At 39.8% G+C, this 19,647-nt stretch overlaps 1 protein-coding gene across 1 annotated transcript in view; it reads left to right on the top strand.

The window, feature by feature from the left end:
* DCC (DCC netrin 1 receptor) overlaps positions 1-19,647 on the top strand; it is a 1,991,552-nt gene that overhangs the window by 774,685 nt on the left and 1,197,220 nt on the right. The window lies entirely within an intron of this gene.

Below are 19,647 nucleotides of genomic sequence, written 5' to 3' on the forward strand. Positions count from 1 at the left end.
TTTGTGCCAAGATCTCACATATCATATCTCTGTACACCCTCATTTAAAGCATTGGCTGGTTATCGGGTTAAAAATATTATTAAGGGCACTGGTAGGAAGTTCCAGTTTATTTGAGTAAGCTTTCATAGATTCCTCAGATGGGGGTGAGAAAGAGGACATTTGAACTTCACAGTGATTTTAGTCCTCAGTTTTCCTTTTTCCTCTAACCGTCTAACAACCTATGATTGAATTTCTGTTTTGGGTATGTGTTGACCCTGCAACCTAAGAGTATTAGAACCTGAAAGGAAAATGGAATTTCATAATTTTTTCAAAATTTGTGGGAGAAAAGCTGAGTCTTCCCTTGTGATCCCTGGTGTGGCCACGTTGCAGAGTAGAAACAGAATCTAACCAAACTTTTCTTTGTCTGTTTAGCCCCCTACGTTAAAAAGGAGCATTGGCTTGCTTAGGCTCCTTTTTGGATGCTTCTCTGGGATTTCATTTGTTGGTTTATGGCCCAATAGGAGACTCAGAGCTCATCATAAAGTCTGCATTCAGACCAGGTTCAGCTCAGACTAATTAATGGAATTATGTAATCGATTGGTTCTGTTTCTATTTCTAGGCCTCCTCTATTTTGAGATGAGAACATAGAAGTGGCAATCAGGTTCACAAGGGCACCCTTCACAGTCCCTCATTTCTTCTTTCTCTTAGGTTGCACAGCTCATAAAGAATACAGCACATTTTCCTTCCTTGAAAGATTCTTGGCACTTTTTTTTTTTAGATACAAAAACTCCCTTGACCATTCAAGCGGTGTCTTCTTTGACTCAGAATAATGTATCACCAGGAATATTTGGCAGGCAAAGATGCAATTCAAGAGAAGTTCTAGAGCAAAAGATGTGGTAGCCCTTGAAGAAAGCCATGGGACAAAACAAGGAAAATTAGGTTCTACCAGTGGAATAAACAAATTATTTAGTGTTCAGCCAGCAGGTACCAGTATGGGTGTTCAGATTTCTAAAAATTAAAATATTTTTTCACTAGTAATTATTTACTGCCCAGGACCTTCCAAAATGCCCTGTCCCCTCTGTTTTGATTGACCAGTCAATTCCCAGAAAGTCCTGCTTCTAAGATACTAGGATTAGTTTTTCCCCAATCACTTTGGAAAGCCAGATGAACCTTCACCAGCCCCTGGGTCACCTTGGTCAGCATGGCTCCCTGTATGCTGACCTTGCAATAACACTGGGCTCCTCGAAATTGTGACACCCACATAGGTTGTTATTCCCTGAATGGCTGTCACGTGGATGTCAGTGGGAGCTTCAGCTCTGACAGCAGATGAGGCCAGTTGGAGGGCTGAGTCTCAGCTGTGTTTTTGGTTAATTTTTTGATACTATGCATCCTTTGACTTAATTACCTTTGTTCTGTGGACACAATCCTGACTGATCTTGTGACCTTAGGGGTGTTCATAGAATAAGCTACAAAACACACAATGATGTCTATATGGCTTTTAAAACACTTATTATTTTTATCTCTTTTGCCAATGAAACAGTGTTCAATGAATAAAGCTTTAAAAAAGATAAATGGGAAAAAATATAAATCACTCATTACTGCATGACTCAGGACTTAGTGAAGGCATTTTGGTATTTTATATATATATGAAAAGTAAATGAATAATCTTATATGTACTTGTATAGCTTTTAAAGTATATAACGATCTATTGTGAACACAGTTTCGAAATTTTTAAGAGTTGAGTGGGAACTTTAAAGTCAATTAGTTTATCCTGGCCAAGGGGAAAAAAATCCCTTTACATGACATCCGTCTCAAATATTCTGCGGCTTTTTCCTTGGTATCTCAAATGACATGGGCCCATGGCTTATTATTCCTCCCCCTTCACCTTTAGATCATTAACTATTCTAGAAAGTTCTATTTTACTCTTGATCTAAAATCTTTCCCATCCTTTACCCATAGATTTTGGGTCTTCCCTTCTTAGCATACACAAGGGGGTGGAAGTGGCACAGAATTATAAGCAAAGAGTATGACTTTGTTCTAATAAAGCATTATTTGCTGAAATAGTCCCGATTTAGCCTGTGGGCATAGTTTGCTGACTGCTCTTCAAGGCTCTCCTCTGCCAATCTCAGACCAATAATGTGGAACCTAAGGTATCACTTCATTGAATAGTTTTGCTTAGAATAGAGCTTCTTACAAACCTTTGCATGGCTTAAATTTTGTGCATTATCCCACCCTTTGTAGTGTCCATAATCTGTGGCTGTGTGGGGGCAGAAGGGAGAAATTTTGACCTGTTATTAATCTACCATTTGACTTGCGGTTTTTCCACCTCTTAAACTTTTTGTTACCATAGTGCTGGTAATGATAAGGTAATGGGTTCTCCTCCTTGAAGGGTACCTGAGAGATGTCTCTCATCTCATCCCCTCTGGAGGTGTATCCCGTATCCCTGTTGCTCTGTGGTCCTGTTATTCATTTGTCTCTTCTGAGCAGAGCCAATCTTCTTTTCTTTCTGACTCCTTACCCATGGTGCTGGCTCCATCTTGGGCTGGCTTAGCAAACCCAGAGCCTAGGTCTGGCTGCTTCTCCTGGCTCACAGGAGCCCTCTCTAATGAACGTGGATCGGGTATGGTGAATCTGAAGAGGCCCTCTGAATCCAAACCTGTGAGCAGTTTGCACTGAGGGAAAGAACTGACGTTGGCTGCACACAGAAGAGCGGAGTGTGACGGTGTAAAGCTCTAAGCCCCGTGCGGGAGGCCCTCCATGCTGCTCGGAGCCACAGAGGTATTGATCAGACAGGCTTTGTTCCTGCCTCCCTTTCCTTTGGAGAGATTGTTACAGTCCAGATGGTGGACATCTGTGAACTTGCTCATAAGTGAATGGGCTGTGGCAGTTCAGGCAACTTTGTGGTTCCCAGACCGTTTTTACTCTGAAAGACCCTGCTGTTTGAGGTTGAGTTTAATCTGCTCCTGACTGGAGGCCGAGAAAAGGAATTTATGACAACTTATGATGCTGCACACCCTGTGGCTATTTTAAGATATATGTACGTAATATGTAATGCTGCTGCTGCTGCTGCTAAGTCGCTTCAGTCGTGTCCGACTCTTAGTAACATATAATAAATATATGTATGTAATATATATATAGTTTATTTAAATATGTTCTATGTGTGTGCATGCTCAGTCACTCAGTCATGTCCAACTCTTTGCAACTCCATGGACTGTTGCCTGCCAGGCTCCTCTGTCCGTGGGATTTTCTAGGCAAGAATACTGGAGCGGGTTGCCATTTCCTCCTCCAAGGATCTTCCCAACTCAGGGATTGGATCTGCATCTCCTGCATTGGCAGGCAGATTATTTACCACTCAGCCACCTGGGAATCCCATAAATATGTTATGTATCATATATAAATGATATATAAAAATATATAACTTGAAGGAGTATTCATTAGGTACAGTCTATTTTGTTTCTAAAATTATGTATCTTGAATTATTTGTCCGTATTGTTCTGTTCTATGTGAACATGCCCTTTATACTATAGGGCCCAACTCCCCCTTTTGAGTTGGTCAGTCATAGTTTTGGGGGCTAGAGGTCGTTGGGACATATGGATGGAGGGAAAGAAGGCAAATTGACTCTTGATCTCAAAGCCCTTCTGTGCTGTCCACCCTGAGAAAAATTGACAGTTTTAGTCTGTCTGTCTTTAGTTCTCTGTGTCATTTTGTAGGAAATGTTGTTCTGTGGTACTTTAGTGCCTCACAAGAAGACTGAGGAAGTGCTATATTATCTAATCAGAGTCTCTGAGACTTAGATGTGGCCTCTGGCCAGTGTTGGCAGATAACTTCTTGCCATTGTTTCGGATGTGGTGGATTGGGTTGCTGAAGAATATCTAACCACTTTGTTGTACATCTAAAACAAATATAATGTTGTAAGTCAGCCATACTTCAATTGAAAAAAAAACAAATTAACCCCAAAGACCTAATTCATCCCTCCACGCAATGTTCTCCACCCAATATTCTAGAATAATCTATAAAGGAAAAGAGTTTGAAAAAGAATGGATATACATATATGTATAACTAAATCACTTAGGTGTTCACCTGAAACTAACACAAGGTTGTAAATCAACTATACTCCAATAAAAATTTTAAAAAGAATTAGACCACTTGTAAAGTGAGGTGGGTCCTTCTCTTCTATTTCTACCTGTTTATTCTGTGGAAGCTGGAGTAGAAGAAAAGCTGTCATCTGTTTCAGAATCCAGATGACTCTCCAGACTTGTACATTGTGTTGCCCAGACATTATAACCTACAAAAAGATGACACGATTAATTCTGCTCATATTGAAAGGTGGACAAAAGAGGCGAGTAAAATAGTATTTGGAAAGTGCCCAGACAAGTGAACACTGTCATTCAGATGCAAGTGAATTATTGTTGTCATTGTTGATTGACATTCCTAGTGACTCAGATGGTAAAGAATCTGCCTCTAACTCAGGAGACCTGGATTCTATCCCTTGGTTGGAAAGATCCCCTGGAGGAGGAAGTGGCAACCCACTCCAGTATTCTTGCCTGGGAAATCTCATGGATAGAGGAGCCTGGCAGGCTACAGTCTGTGGGTTGCAAACCTGTCCTGGTGGAAAGGATCTGGTTCAAGACCCGGTTCTAAATGTATTTCTGACTGTTGATTTGTCATCATTGCGATTAAGAATGACAAGTCTTTCCCTTAAGGTTACAAAGGCAATTCATGCAATTTCTTGACATGGAAAACTGAGATGGAAATACTTTGCCCTACTTAGAATGAATCTTTTGATCCCAATGGGGAGTGTTCCTTCTCCAAAAAGCATGAGAACACTGAAAGTATGTCAGGTGCTTTCTGATTCTGTGTGATGCCTATTTCTGTTGTTCTTTGTTTAGTTCTGTCTTGTTTGCTTTGCAAATGGGCTATTATTCTTCAACTTAGGTTTTCCTAAGTAGTGTTCTATAGTTGGATTTTTGTCTTAGAAACTGCTGTTTGAAGCGGCAGTATCAGACAGAGATAATGGAACATAAAATGTTCTCCAGAGTTTTTTAGAAAGAGGAGTTCAGAAGTCAATGGAACATTTTACCTCAAATGTGAACTCTGTTACCAACAGAAGTCTTCATCAGATAGTTGGCCGCTTTCTCCCTGAATGCCATCTTGCTAGGTTCCTTGAGAAAACATTAGCAGTGTTGAAAGGACCATATTTTTGATGACTTATATTTCATCTGACTAGACTATCATGTCTTGAAACTGGCTTTTTTTTTTTAACTGGTATTTTAACTTGTTAATTTTTTATGTGCCCAGCATTTAGAACAAGGCCTCAGTGCTAAGTAGTTTGTACATATTTGCTTGTATGAATAAAAGAATGAATGAGTAGAATCATCAAAATGCCAAAGTAAGAATAGTGCTGCTGCTTCTAGATCAAAGGTGTTCAAAAAGTGTCATTTACATTGTGTGGCTTTTATTAAAGACTCCAAAAATCTATTTTGTGAAATCTGTTTTTGAGGAAGAGCCTGGGACATCTCTTAAAATGTACTCTAATTTTTTTTTTTTTTTAATGAGAAATTTAGTTGGTTGATGGTTGCTAGGTACTTTGAGGAAGAAAAGTACTCTTTAATTGCTAATGGTTTCAGTTGTTTGCTGTTTCACTTTCTTAAATTCTAGATACTGTTCAGCAGACCAGGGGAGATGGCTTTCTAACTGGCCCTTCTTCCTTGTCCCACTCCTCTTTGGGCGTGTACAGAGATGTATGGAGCTCACCATTTCTCAAGGCTCTCCTTGTGCGCCGAGGGATGGCTGAATATCCTTTGGACCTTTAGAGTTGATAGCAGCCACTACACACTGAGCTTAGACCTATTGTTTAGCAGCTAATTATATGGTGTTGCATATACTTTATTTTATGGTAGTGAGCCTGAATATATGCTTGTGTATATATAGGTTTGCATGCAGCAGAACTTTTTGGCCTTTATTAACATGAGTGTATTTGCGTGATTTAGTTATGAATACATGTACGCATTAATATGAATATGCGTGTTTCATCCACCCCCTTCCTGTCCCCGGCTCTCATCCTTTGGTTTAGACATCAAAGCGCTTTGACAATACAGATCCAGAAAAGCAGCGTGGCTGCTGCACGTGCACTGAATTTAATTTATATTGCTCGTGGCAGCTCTGGGATCACTTAGCGGATGGAATGACAAAAAGCTGAGATGATAAAAGAAGAAACAGCCATCGGAAACAATGTGTTTGTATGGAAAATGCAGCCCCTTTTCCTAAAAACCTGTGCTTGACACCATTTTGATGTGAGGGACATAGGAACCTCTGTTCCCACACCAAGTTTGATTGTGTTGACAATACACCTGTGGCTTATAATCAATGACCTAGCTCTCCAGCAGTGGAGGTTCCCTTTTCGCAGAGAGAGAGAGAGAGATGGAATTTAAGCAATGGGAACACAGCCAGAGGAAGAGAGTCATGGGAGCAGATACAGGCATCCAGTCTCAGCTCAGAAGGTGGACGCAGGCAGCTGAGGGGCCAAGAATTTTTCTTTTGTCAAAAACTGTGCTAGTTACTCTTTCGCACCCCCTGCTGAGTATAACCTTTAACAAAAAGTCAGCTGCTGCAGTGAACTAGCAATTGTACGACATCTAAAATAAATACGAGAATGTGTGATGTGAGTCTCAAGGATCCTATTTTCTGTGCCGTTCTACTTTTGAGGCTGTTGCTGCTGCTGCTGCTAAGTCGCTTCAGTCGTGTCCGACTCTGTGCGACCCCATAGACGGCAGCCCACCAGGCTCCGCCGTCCCTGGGATTCTCCAGGCAAGAACACTGGAGTGGGTTGCCATTTCCTTCTCCAGTACATGAAGAGGAAAAGTGAAAGTGAAGTCGCTCAGTCGTGTCCGACTCTTAGCGACCCCATGGACTGCAGCCTACCAGGCTCCTCCGTCCATGGGATTTTCCAGGCAAGAGTACTGGAGTGGGGTGCCATTGCCTTCTCCGCTACTTTTGAGAGGGCTTTCACAAACAGAGCCTACAGATCAGCAGGTTTTTTTCCAGCTGTGTCTTACCAACAGTAGCCTGGCTTGGAAACAAAGAGATGCTATAGACCTCGACATGTGGACTTCCTCAGTGGGGCGCTTAGGTGCTAGTTTTGTAGTTATGAACTTCTCCTGTGGTATGTGTATCAACAATTAGATTTTGCTTCACAACTCAAACTTCTATTACTCTCTTTTATTCTGTGCTTTTTAAGGAAGCACACCACATTGGATTTTATCATCTGACTAATGCCCTCAGTTAGTTCCCTTCTCAATCTTAGCTTTTACAAGTTATGTTATGCTAACACCCTGGTTACGTTTTCCCCCAAACATTCTTTTCTCTCTACCCAGACAGGTGACAGGCTTTGCAATTAGGAACCAAACACCTGGGATCGATGAGGCACGTGTGTTTGCATCACATTTCCTAATTTGGATCATTCATTAGAAACCTGTAGAGTTTGCAGAATAGAACTTAGGGAGAGTGAGAACCCATGTTCAAATGGATTTTTGGTTTCTGTTGAAGGTATTGATTATTGAGATTATCTTCCTTTTTCATATTACAAGCTAAAAATTGTTGAACTCTTTCCTTTAAACCCCCAGAAGCTCCTCAAGAACAGAGATCACGTTCAGTTTATTTTCTATCCTACTAGGATATAAGGCTATTTAGAATGGACTGGACACTTATGGCATGTTTACTTGAATAAATATAAATGCTGTATTTATTCCTGTACCTTAATCAGGCATTATTAACGATAGGGGCAAGACACAGGAGAGAAACTGAATATGTAAAGGGCCAGTATTAGAACAGCTCAGCTTGTTGTTTGGAAACCAAGAAAAGGAAATAGTTTGCCTGTAGTATAAACAAATGCAAGACAGAAAATGGACAATAACACCACATCATCTTTGAACTAACCTTAATCAGTTGCCTTGATTGAAGAGCCTAAGGCTCTCTTGAACTCAGGAGTCTTAACTCAGACCCAGTGCTTTGATGTGGTCTAAAAAGATGAATATATAAAGTGTCTTATTACCTGAAATGTGCATTTTATGTGGACTGTGGGCAGGTTTGTATAAGAGACAGAAATTTAAGAGTAGGAAACTAATGTGTTTTAGTCTTTTTCTTTCTCCGTCCCATATTGATTTATCAGCTTCTTGGGACCCTGTCATTGTGGAATTAACAATCTGATACAAAGCTGAAGGGAGAGGTTGGGGCTTTTAGCTCTACTTTATCCCCTTTGTGGCTGCCTTTGGACAGAAGCAAGGAGATCAAACCAGTCAATCCTAAAGGAAATCAGTCCTGAATATTCATTGGAAGGACTGATGCTGAAGGTACAATACTTTCACTGCCTGATGCAAAGAACTGACTCCTTGGAAAAGACCCTGATACTGGGAACGATTGAAGGCAGGAGGAGAAGGGGATGACAGAGGATGAGATGGTTGGATGGCATCACTGACTCAATGGACGTGAGTTTGAGCAAGCTCTGGGAGTTGGTGATGGACAGGGAGGCCTGGCGTGCTGTAGTCCATGGGGTCACAGAGTCAGACACAACTGAGCAACTGAACTGAATTTGGACAGAAGTACGTGTTAGGACCTTGATTAAAATGAAATCTAGATTTTTAGCTCTAGACAGCCATCAGCTTTCCATAAATTAAGAATTACATGTCAGTGGTATAAGGACTGTGATCCTCCTTACTATAAGAAGAACATGGATATCAAAGCCAATCAAGAGAGGGGGTAAAGTACAAGCAGACTTAGAATTTAAGAAACATGAAACCACAACACACACATTAAAGATCTGTCCAAGGTTAAAGGAATTAGTAAACCAAATCTGCTCCATAATTTTTTATTAATAATATAGGAAAATAATGAAATGCCAGTCCTGGTTTAGCTCTTTTGAGACATTATTAATCATATCATATAATTAATCTTTATCATGCATTATGAAATTTCAAATAACTCATCAGAACAAGAGTGTAAGAGCAAAGTGTGGCTTGCTGCTAAGTGTTTAACACAACAGTATCATTTCTCAGTGGACTAACTGTGGAAAACCTGAAAATTCATTTGGCATTCTCTGCCTGATTCAGAATGTGAATTTGAGAAGTTGGTGTGTAGAAGTCTTGTCTCTTAGTTTTAAATAGAATGGGGGTGGTCAGACATCTACTAACCCAGCCTTTTTTGAACAATTTAGGGCAGTGCAGAAGGATTTAGTGGCTAAACCAAGTTGATTTGTGAGGCATTTGAGACACTCTGAGGAGTTACCTGTAAGTGTTCCTGGGGACACCAGATCAGATCCAAAACCCAACCTGCAGAAAACTTTATAAGGGTGACTGTTAGGTATTAAATCCATAAGAGAGACGGTAAAGGCTGTTAGTGCTATAGAATTTTCCAGAAAAGTTGAAGTGTCTTTGTTCTCTGGTGGCATTAGTATGGAAATAGCACTGTATTTTAGTCCAAAAGATATAGATCCTAGAGCCTGTTAAGCTGTTAATTATGACCTTGGGCTAGTCATTCTTCCTCTTGAGCTTTCTTTTCTTTATCTATAGGAAGATGACTTGGATGGAACTTGTAAATTGCCATAAGGTGCTACACATAAAATAACTCTGGATTGGAAGTTGCAATCTCTTGCCTTATCCCAGATTTATCATTTACTCAGAAGAAACATTCTGATTCTCAATTGGAAGAGCATTGTATGCAATGATACATCATACAACTCTAATTTAAAAATGTAGAAAGTCACGTTCTGGCATTAAATATGAAAATTGAAACCAATCTGACTCATCAAGAATGTTGAGCTGCTCCAACATAGGCAAATTCTCTAAAATCCCAGTGAGGAAGGAAGGAGGGCTTGATTGCTTTGTCTCCCAAAATTTCTGTTGTACAGTCAAGAGTACGAAGAATGGGCTTGAATTTCTGTGTGTGTATGTCTGTGTGTGTGTGTGTATGTGTGTGCATGCTGTCAGCACTTTTACCCTAGAAGATACTCTGTGCTCAAAACAAACTAAAATACTTTCATTCCTGTAACATTCCCAACAGTTGTTGATGACCTCTGTGTCTTTGTCTTATGTGATTGTTCCCCAAAGGAGCTTTCCCTTTCTCGTCTTTTACCCCAGCAGTCCTCAACCTTTTGGCCATCAGGGACCAGTTTTCAGGAAGACAATATTTCCACAGCCTGGGGTCGGAGAGATGGTTTCAGGATGATTCAAGTGCATTACCTTTATTGTGCACTTTACTTCTATTATTATTGTATCAGCTATGGCTCAGGTCATCAGGCATTAGATCCCGGAGGTTGGGGACCCCCATTCCACTCCTTTCATTTGTTCATTCACTGACTTCCTCAGCAATGGTTTAGTGTTTATCTACTGTGGTTACCAGTTTAGGTACTTTGTATCCACCATCTCCATGAATTCAATATCTAGCTGTTCCCTTCAGTAGTCAGCACATATCTCAGATACATGCTCAGCTAATATTTATTAGAGTAAATGAATTAGTAAGCAAAACTACATACAAAGGTGAAAATGTGTAAAAGCTGAAGAAAGGAAGATAGAATAGTAGGGTGAATGTGAAGTCCATGTAAAGCCGTCAAAACAATGCCTGGCATATACTGATGGTTAAGATAGATCTGCAGGCAGCAGCCGTGTCCGGCCCTGCCTAGCCTGCCTCCGTTCTCCTCTGCAAGTATCACTAGCAGAAGATAACTTCTGTCTTTAGGCTTCCCAGTGGTGAAAATTCACCAATGAAGGAAACATGAGAGACCCGGGTTCAATCCCTAGGTTGGGAAGATCCCCTGGAGGAGGAAATGGCAACCCACTTCAGTATTCTTGCCTGGAAAAACCCATGGACAAAGGAACCTGGTGGGCTACAGCCCATGGGGTCACCAAGACTCGGACACGACTGAACACGTATACACACAGTCTCTGTCTTCAGTCATAACATCCTTCTGAGAAAAGAGCTGTTATTGCAAAGCTCTGAGCAATTTTAGTTAAGGACCTTTTATAAACAGGTGCTTAACTTCAGGGTTTTTTTTTTCCCCCTTTCTCTAATTGGTCTAAATGTGAAATTAAATTAGCTGCTGATGAATAGTTCCTGTGCAGTTAAATTTATGCTTTATTTCCAGAAGAGAGGAACCAGCTAAAATTACTGTCCTGAGCATTTTCCATTCAGAACTTTAATGGATCACTTAGAGAAATGCCTAGTTTGTCTTTTCTTAGTGACAAGAAAAACCCACATCAGCTTGTGATCTGAGATTTATGAAGTGTCTACAGGTTAACCTGCCCATAAGTTATTTTTCCTGTGAATCTCCAGAAATGACCATGAACGGCCACATTAGTGTTTTGTTCATTCTTGGTTAAGGAAGCTCTTGAAAAAGCCAGAGCAGTGATGGTAATTTAACAGCTACCATTTAGATATTGTTACCCTTTACCTTAAGCCACTGAAGCCTGACTCAAGCATTCAACCTCCTTTACATGATAGTAATAGTTTGGTAATAGTAATACTCACCTTCCTTTAAATAAGAGTAAAAGGGGAATCTCTGCCAATCCCATGCTTTTTCTTGTAGAAACTGCAGAAACAAAGTACTAAAAAATAGAACAAAGCACTAACAATATGGCCATGGCCTTTTCTTTTCCGATTTATCTGGAATTCCACACAGCTTGACTGCAAAAATTCTGGCACCTGGAGATTTTCATAGAGTCTATCGAGTTTCACATAGACTCTTTGTGAAACAAGTTTCACAAAATATCGTAATAAACATCAAATAAGAAATAGATTAAGGATACCAGATGAATTCAGAGGGTATACATAAGCTATTCATGCTCATTGAGGAAGGTGAATGTATTTATGTTCATAATTATCTCTGTGGAAATAGTTACCTAAATTTGATCAGAAATTGAGAACACTATAAAACATAAAAATCTAACTCACAGAAGACCATATGAAAAGAAAAAAGATTGTAGAGAATGGTTTATAATATATGTACTACTTTAATAATGTTATAAGATGGTCTTTCTTTAAATAATAATCATTTCCTCTTCAGAGGGAATACTGAATTTTGCTTCCTATCGCTGGTGTCTATGTACCTACTCTTGTAGCAAAGCTAAAATGCATATACACAAAGCAGTTTATTTGGAGTCATACAAGGGAATAACATTGCTGCAAGCATCATATGGTCTCACTATTGTCATCACATACTGTATAACAAACCTATCTTGGGTGCCAGGGGAATGTGATGTTCTATTAAATGTTTCTTATTCATAGATGTTTTTCAATAGTGTAATGAATACATGTCCATTTCCTAATGAGTAATCAAGGTGTTGTAGATAGAGTTGAAGTTTGTCATCTACAAGATCTGGTTTTAAACCCTGGCTCGACAGCTTATTATCTGTGTGGTCTTAGTAACATTTTTTTAATCTGGGGACTTTTGCCTATTGAAACAATTTATAGTAGAAACTGTGTAATGAATTTAACATTCTGTTGTTCACTCTCATCTCTGCTGTCCTGTTTGTTATGACTGTTTTCAGCTATAATTATTATTAGCAATAGTAGTAGTAGTGTTAGTCTCTCAGTCATGTCCGACTCTTCACCACCGCATAGACTGTAGACCGCCAGGCTCCTCTGTCCATGGAATTTCCCAAGCAAGGATACTGGAGTGGGTTGTCATTTCCTTCTCCAGGGGATCTTCCCAACCCAGGGATTGAACCTGGGTCTCTTGCATTATAGGCAGATTCTTTACTGTCTGAGCCGCCAGGGAAGCCATTATTAGCAATGATGGCCTTTTGACTCCCTTGCCAGCTGCAGAGTTCACTTTAGATATGGGGCTTCTGTTCATTCTTGTGAGACCCAAATACTGGAGATTCTCTTTAGCTTTGAGATCTTTTATGGCCAGAAGCCTTTCCTGCATGTGTGTTTGGTTTTGTGTGTGGGAATTGGGGTGGTGTAGGCTTGGGTGCTGCTAAGAATCTTGGAAGAAACATGATGTAGTGAGGAGCAAGGATTCAGGACACAAGTCAGATGTGGTTCTGAGCCACAACCTGAGACAGAGGACTTCACCACTCTGAGATTTAGTTTTCCTTTCCATGAAATGTGAATAATAACAGCATCTCCATCCTGGATCTGTGGACTGAAGTTGGCTATGAAATCCACGCGAGGGATTTGCACCATGTTTGGCAATAGCATACCCTTAGACCATTACTGCTTCTGTTCAAATGGAAAAGGAAATTGGTTATAGGTTGAGGAGATGTGCCAAGACCAACATTTCAAAGAGCACAGTAAAATGAGTCTCCTTAGGAACTCTCATCTCCTTTTAGACTTCTTGACTAACCTTGAAGAAGGGGAATGGAAATGTGTGTAAAAGTCTGAAACAGCGTAGAAATCTGCTCCTTCATCTTGGAGTTCACTCCAAGGAGCTGAATCTCTGTCTGGTAACCTTGGGCTTGAGACCTTCTTGAGGGCCTTGAATTTTGTGATGATATGAAGTCCTCTATGAATAAAGTTTCTACTCTGAGATAAATGAAGTGTTGTTCAGAAACCAGCTAGCAAATTTGTAGGAGAATATAAAGTTAATTTTTGCTGTGCTCTAAAGAAAGTTAAGCACCGAAGTATTGATGCTTTTGATCTGCAGTGTTGGAGAAGATTCTTGAGAGTCCCTTGGACTGCAAGGAGATCAAACCAGTCAATCCTAAAGGAAATCAGTCCTGAATTTTCATTGGAAGGACTGATGCTGAAGCTACAATACTTTGGCCACCTGATGTGAAGAACTGACTCCTTAGAAAAGACCCTGATGGTAGGAAAGATTGAAGGCAGGAGGAGAAGGGGATGAAAGAGGATGAGATGGTTTGGATGGCATCACTAACTCAATGACATGAGTTTGAGCAAGCTCTGGGAGTTGGTGATGGACAGGGAATCTCGGCGTGCTGCAGTCCATGGGGTCACAAAGAGTCAGACATGACTGAGCAACTGAAGTGAACGGATACAATTAATTATATTTCAAGTTTGACAGTTCCTATTACATCATCTTGCTAATTTAACCAAGTGGCCTATTTAAATTGTGCGTGCATGTAGTCCCTTCAGTGATGTCCAACTCTTTGCAACCCTATATACCGAATCGAGCCCGGTAGGCTCCTCTGTCCATGGGCTTCTCCAGGCAAGAATACTGGAGTGGGTTGGCATGCTCTCCTCCAGGGGATCTTCCCAACCCAGGGATCGAACCTGCATCTCATGTCTCCTGCATTGGCAAATAGGTTCTTTACCATTAGCTTCTCCTGGGAAAAATGTATCTTTAAATTGTATCTTACAGTAACCAGCACATAAGTAATTAGCAAAGAAAAAACTGCTTAATTTTCAGAACCCACTAAAAAACACAGTTCCCTCTATTCCACATTTTACAGTTTCCAGCCATCAATGGTCATTCTAGATGAACACTTGAAGTCAGTGGAAGAAAACTGGCTTATAGTCATAGGTTTTACATCTGTTTCATTGAATATCTTAAACAAATCTAGAAATTCTGTACTCTCCCTGGGCCTTGGTTTCCTTCCCTATAAAATGAGGATGTTGAAATAGTAAAATGGAAGCAGTTTATCAGGTCCATTCCATCTAAAGTTGTGTGAGTCTGTGATACATGTAGCTTCTCACATGCAGTGTATGAAATGTTTCTACTTGTTCTTTCTTGCCTGGCTATTGTATCATTGGGAGTCTGCTGCAGAGAAAAAATGGAAGATTTTTCCTGAGTCTCTTTCAGCTTGGATAAAATAGTATCAGTGCTTTTCAGACATACCAGGGCTATTCAAACTTATATACCTGTTATTAGGGAACATATTTAGATCAATTTAAAAAAAATCATGAGGAACAACTTGGCATTGTAACCTTTGCTAGCATCTCAAATACAAGGTGTTACTTAAACAAGGAGGAAAGGGGGGGCACTCATTATTTTTAAGTGAAATAATTAGTGTTGCTGAATTCATGTTAAAGGGCTTCATTAAGACAAAAAAATCAGATCATGTTTGAACTGCGATCATATCACTTGAAATTATAAATTGCCTCTTTTACTTCAATAATTGGTTTTTTTAAAGATATTTATTTAATTGTGGCTGAGTTGGGTCTTCATTCCTGCACACGGACTTTTTTCTAGATGCAAAGAGAGGGAGCTGTTCTCTCGTTGTCGTGTGCAAGCTTTGCAGTGCAGTGGGCACTCTTGTCACACAGCACAGACTCTAGGGTGCACGGGCTTCAGTAGTTGCAGCAAGCAAGCTAGTAGTTGTAGCGCATGGACTTAGTTGCTCCGTGGCATGTGAAATCTTCCCGAAACAGAGATCGAACCCATGTCCCCTGCATTAGCAGGCAGATTCTTAGCCACTGTACTACCTGGGAAGTGCATAAATTGCTTCTTGAAGGCAGAACTTCGAAACTACAGTAGATGAGAAAGTTCTGTTGTAAACAATTTGGATTTACTTAAGGGGCAGGTAAGTGAGGGAGGCAGTGTGTAGCATTGGAGAAAGGATGATATTTCAGGATCTAAGGGTAGAATCTTGTTGTGCTGAAATGAAACCTAAGTAATGCACTGTATTGAAAGATAAAGTCTTTGGGCAGCCAAGTATGATTATTTCACTGGGCACAGAGTATAAATTCAAGATCAAAGTGGTTGAAATTGCAGAGCAGAAGTGTAAGCAGCATGGAAGAGCCTGACCAATGAGCTGGGCCGCCTCGGCCTGTTTTAGGTCCTCAGCGCATTTCTGCTCCATTCCTGCCCTTGCTGTGATGATACCGCCGACTTCACACTCTGTCCCATCACTGATGGGGCTTCAGACCCGCATTAAGGTGCCAATGTCCTGATAAGAACTTGGGTCAATATTGGCAGATCCTCAATTCCCTTTGCTCCAGCTTCAAGGTCTGCTTTCCCTAGGCTGCTGTTTCTTGTTTCTCTTCTCTGTTCTGCCCTAGCCAGCTCATTCTCTGGTCTCCTGCTTATTATTTATTTTCCTGTTATGGGACAGTTCCAAACAAAATGTTTAAAATTTGCAGAATTATACCTTAGAACTTTACAGGAAGAATCTGAAGATGGAGTTTAGAAACAAATGAAAATTTATTCTAAAGCTCTGCAGTAGTAAAGCTGTCTCCCCTGTCCATGCTTTGAGGTCAGATTTTAGGGGAGACAAATAATGCTGTCTTTTAGACCCTTCTGGAACCACAGGCTTGTGGGTGAGGATCTAAGATCGACTCACTGACACCCAAACCAACAGATCCCCATGCTGCCTGCACACACACTTTTCATCTGACATGCGCTGAGTGGTTCCCTGTGTTTAACGTATTTTCAGATAGATTCATATTCAGAGATATAAAAATGAGTAGGAGATACTTTTTTGCTTTTTGGGCCACACAGTCAGTAGGTGAAAGAGATAAATAACAGACACCGTGATCTATGTGCTATAATAAAATTACTTACAAAATACTGAGAAGCTAAGAATAGTGCAGTGACTTTCAAACTTCCTTTGCCTGTGACCCACATATAATTGAAGCAAAAGTTGTAAAAAGAAATATTTACCCTACCTTCATGCAATGAATGAAATTTTCTGTTCTGTCTCTGTTGCTCTTATACTTAAAATTCATGCTATGAACCAATAAATTGATTTTATGACCCTGTAAAAGATCACAGTCTACAGTTTAAAAGACCTGGAAGGAAAGCAGGCAGGATTTTTTAACCCTTCCTGGGAAGAGGGCAGGAAGGATTTTGTAAGGATATATATTTCTTCTTTCCTCTTAACGTAATAAATCTAACAGTATAAATTAATCATATAAATTATAGAAAATAGAGAAAAGCTATTGACATTGAGGGGATGAGGCTGAAGTAGTAGGTTAGCGCCAAAATATCAAAAGCCTTAGTTACCAAGTTACACACATTCTGAACTTAATCTTGTAAGTGACAGAAAACTTTTAAAAAGCCTTAAGCAGGAAAGTGCCATAATCAGATTTCCATTTTAGAGAGAACATTCTGGTCAAATTTATAGAACAGATTTTACTGAGATAAAACTGGAGTCAGAGAGACGGTTTGAGGTTTGAGGACTATTTCAAGTATTTAGGTTAGGAAATTTTTAGGTGTGAACCAGAATTCCGGTGTTAGAATGGTGATGGCGACAAATTAGCCAGCTGTTTTGGAGATAGCCAACAATGACCAATTCGACCTGGGAGGTGATAGAAATTAAGATATTGAAGATGGCGTACAGAATCCTGTCTTAGGTCTGTGGGTGATTGATGGTGACTTAATGAAGGTGGGGACACAAGAGACAGTAGACTGAAGCGGAGGCAGGGATGAGATTCTGTTTTTATATAACATGCTGTATTTAGGTGCCCATGTAGGAGGCAAGTCTAGAGTTGGAAATCAGGCACTTTGACTCCTTCACCTTTAATTTTCACTCTTTTTTAATGTTTGTCACTCATGACTATATCAGAATAGTCTCATCTTTAAATTCTCCACAAATCGAATTTAAATTTTCCTGGACTAGACTGTCGTCATAGGGCTGTATCATAACTTTAGTCGTTTCCCTAGTTCTGCATGGCATGTTCCCAGTTCTTCATTCTTATTTATCTATTCTAAAGAATGATTCATGCTTTAGAATAGACAAAATTTGTGAGTTAAAGAATGAATATTAAAAGCTCGTTGTAGATACCTGTGAATGGTTCTCGAGAAATGTAGCAGCCATTCACCGTTTATTCTAAGTTTATACAAGTGCTGTTTCACCATCCAGTAGTGGGTATTATCTGGAACAGTCTGGTCAGGAATTTTATCATGTTTTAAACTGCATGTCTTTTATTACTACAGAGATTAATGCTTTTATATTCATTGTATGTTTTATATGTTTATTAGACAACTGTACTTCTGTGAGTCATGCTATATATTTTGCCTATCTTTTTCTATTTGTATCTTATTGTTTATCTCATTGAATTTTACTTAGGTTTATTAGATAGCACTTGTTTTTATACATTAAGGGTATTATTTTTGCCATATTGGTGTCAAATAGATTTTTTACTTTTCTGGCTAGCTGTTTATTTTTATTTATGCCATTTTTATATCCTGTGGTGTAGAGAAAGAGTCTAGAGGCTCTTCCAAGAGTAGTTAAAAATTATACAAAGCTGTAACATAATATATATATATAATATAATATAATATAATATAACATAAATGAAGATCACAAAAGCTCTTCTTAAGGTCACTGATGATAGAAAGGAAGGAGGATGGTGGAGGCAGGGTGGGAGGGGACGCTGAATGTTCAGAAATGACTGCATAGACTGCAAATGACTGTTTTTAGAGTTACGTCTTCTTTCATGCCTACTGTTGGCATGCTTGATTCAGAAATTGACTCACAGAATTTCATTTGGAAAATTAGCAAAATGCAAGGCAATTGTAAAACAAAACTGAATGTATATATTCAGATCATCTGCTTTGCCTATGACCTACTTATGAGGAACCTAGACAGCATATTGAAAAGTAGAGAGATTACTTTGTCAACAAAAGTCCGTCTAGTCAAGACTATGGTTTTTCCAGTAGTCATATATGGATGTGAGAGTTGGACTATAAAGAAAGCTGAGCACCGAAGAATTGATGCTTTTAAACTGTGGTGTTGGAGAAGACTCTTGAGAATCCCTTGGACTGCAAGGAGATCCAACCAGTCCATCCTAAAGGAGATCAGTCCTGGGTGTTCATTGGAAGGACTGATGCTAAAGCTGAAACTCCAGTACTTTGGCCACCTGATGCGAAGAGCTGACTCATTTGAAAAGACTCTGATGCTGGGAAAGATTGAGGGCAGGAGGAGAAGGGGATGACAGAGGATGAGATGGCTGGATGACATCACCGACTCAGTGGACATGGGTTTGGGTGGACTCAGGGAGTTGGTGATGGACAGGGAGGCTTGGCGTGCTACAGCTCATGGGGTCGCAAAGAGTCAGACACGACTGAGTGACTGAACTGAACTCTGCCTTCAAAATTACTTTCCTGCCTTTCTGTTTGACTGAGACTTTTTGCATTTCCCAAGGAAAAGAGTGGACTTTCCTTGTGATAATAGACAAGCAATAGTAATGCAAAGAGAGACATCTACCAGTGTTGACAATGACAGGAAGAAATCAATTAATGGGTTTTCCGAATAATAAGTCTGTGGATAAGCTTTCAGCACAATGATTAAACACAAGTGAAGCTTGGAGTTCTTGAGAACCAGAGGATTTTTGCAGAAGCTCAGATGTCTTCTAGGATGATAGATAGTGTGTAGAACAAGGGAAAATTAAATGTAAATGATTCAGAACCAATCTCTTAAATTTTCCTGAAAAAACAAATGTAGAGGTAAAAGAAGAATAGAGTTGGCTAGGTTTTCTGTTTTCTTGTCTCGAGAGAGGAGATGTTACATGAGATAAAGGGCAAGTCTTCATTTTGAAATGATGCACTCTTAGAGCAGGTAGTTCTTTCTCAGCTTCTGCAAAAGGTTCCATCCCAGGAATACAGTCACATGGCTTAAAAAGAATCAGAGGATGAAGTGATTCTACATAATGCCTTATTAGTAGTAGCACTAACAGTATTTTCCTGGCCTATGAATTCTTGGAACTTAGAAACTTGAGCCTAAAGTCCAACTTGACTACTTACCAAACAAGTTAATGTCATCTTTTTCATGGTAA

The sequence above is a fragment of the Giraffa tippelskirchi genome, chromosome 14, assembly GCF_054371585.1.
Source record: "Giraffa tippelskirchi isolate mGirTip1 chromosome 14, T2T-mGirTip1v1.2.pri, whole genome shotgun sequence".
In the NCBI taxonomy this organism is placed as follows: domain Eukaryota; kingdom Metazoa; phylum Chordata; class Mammalia; order Artiodactyla; family Giraffidae; genus Giraffa; species Giraffa tippelskirchi.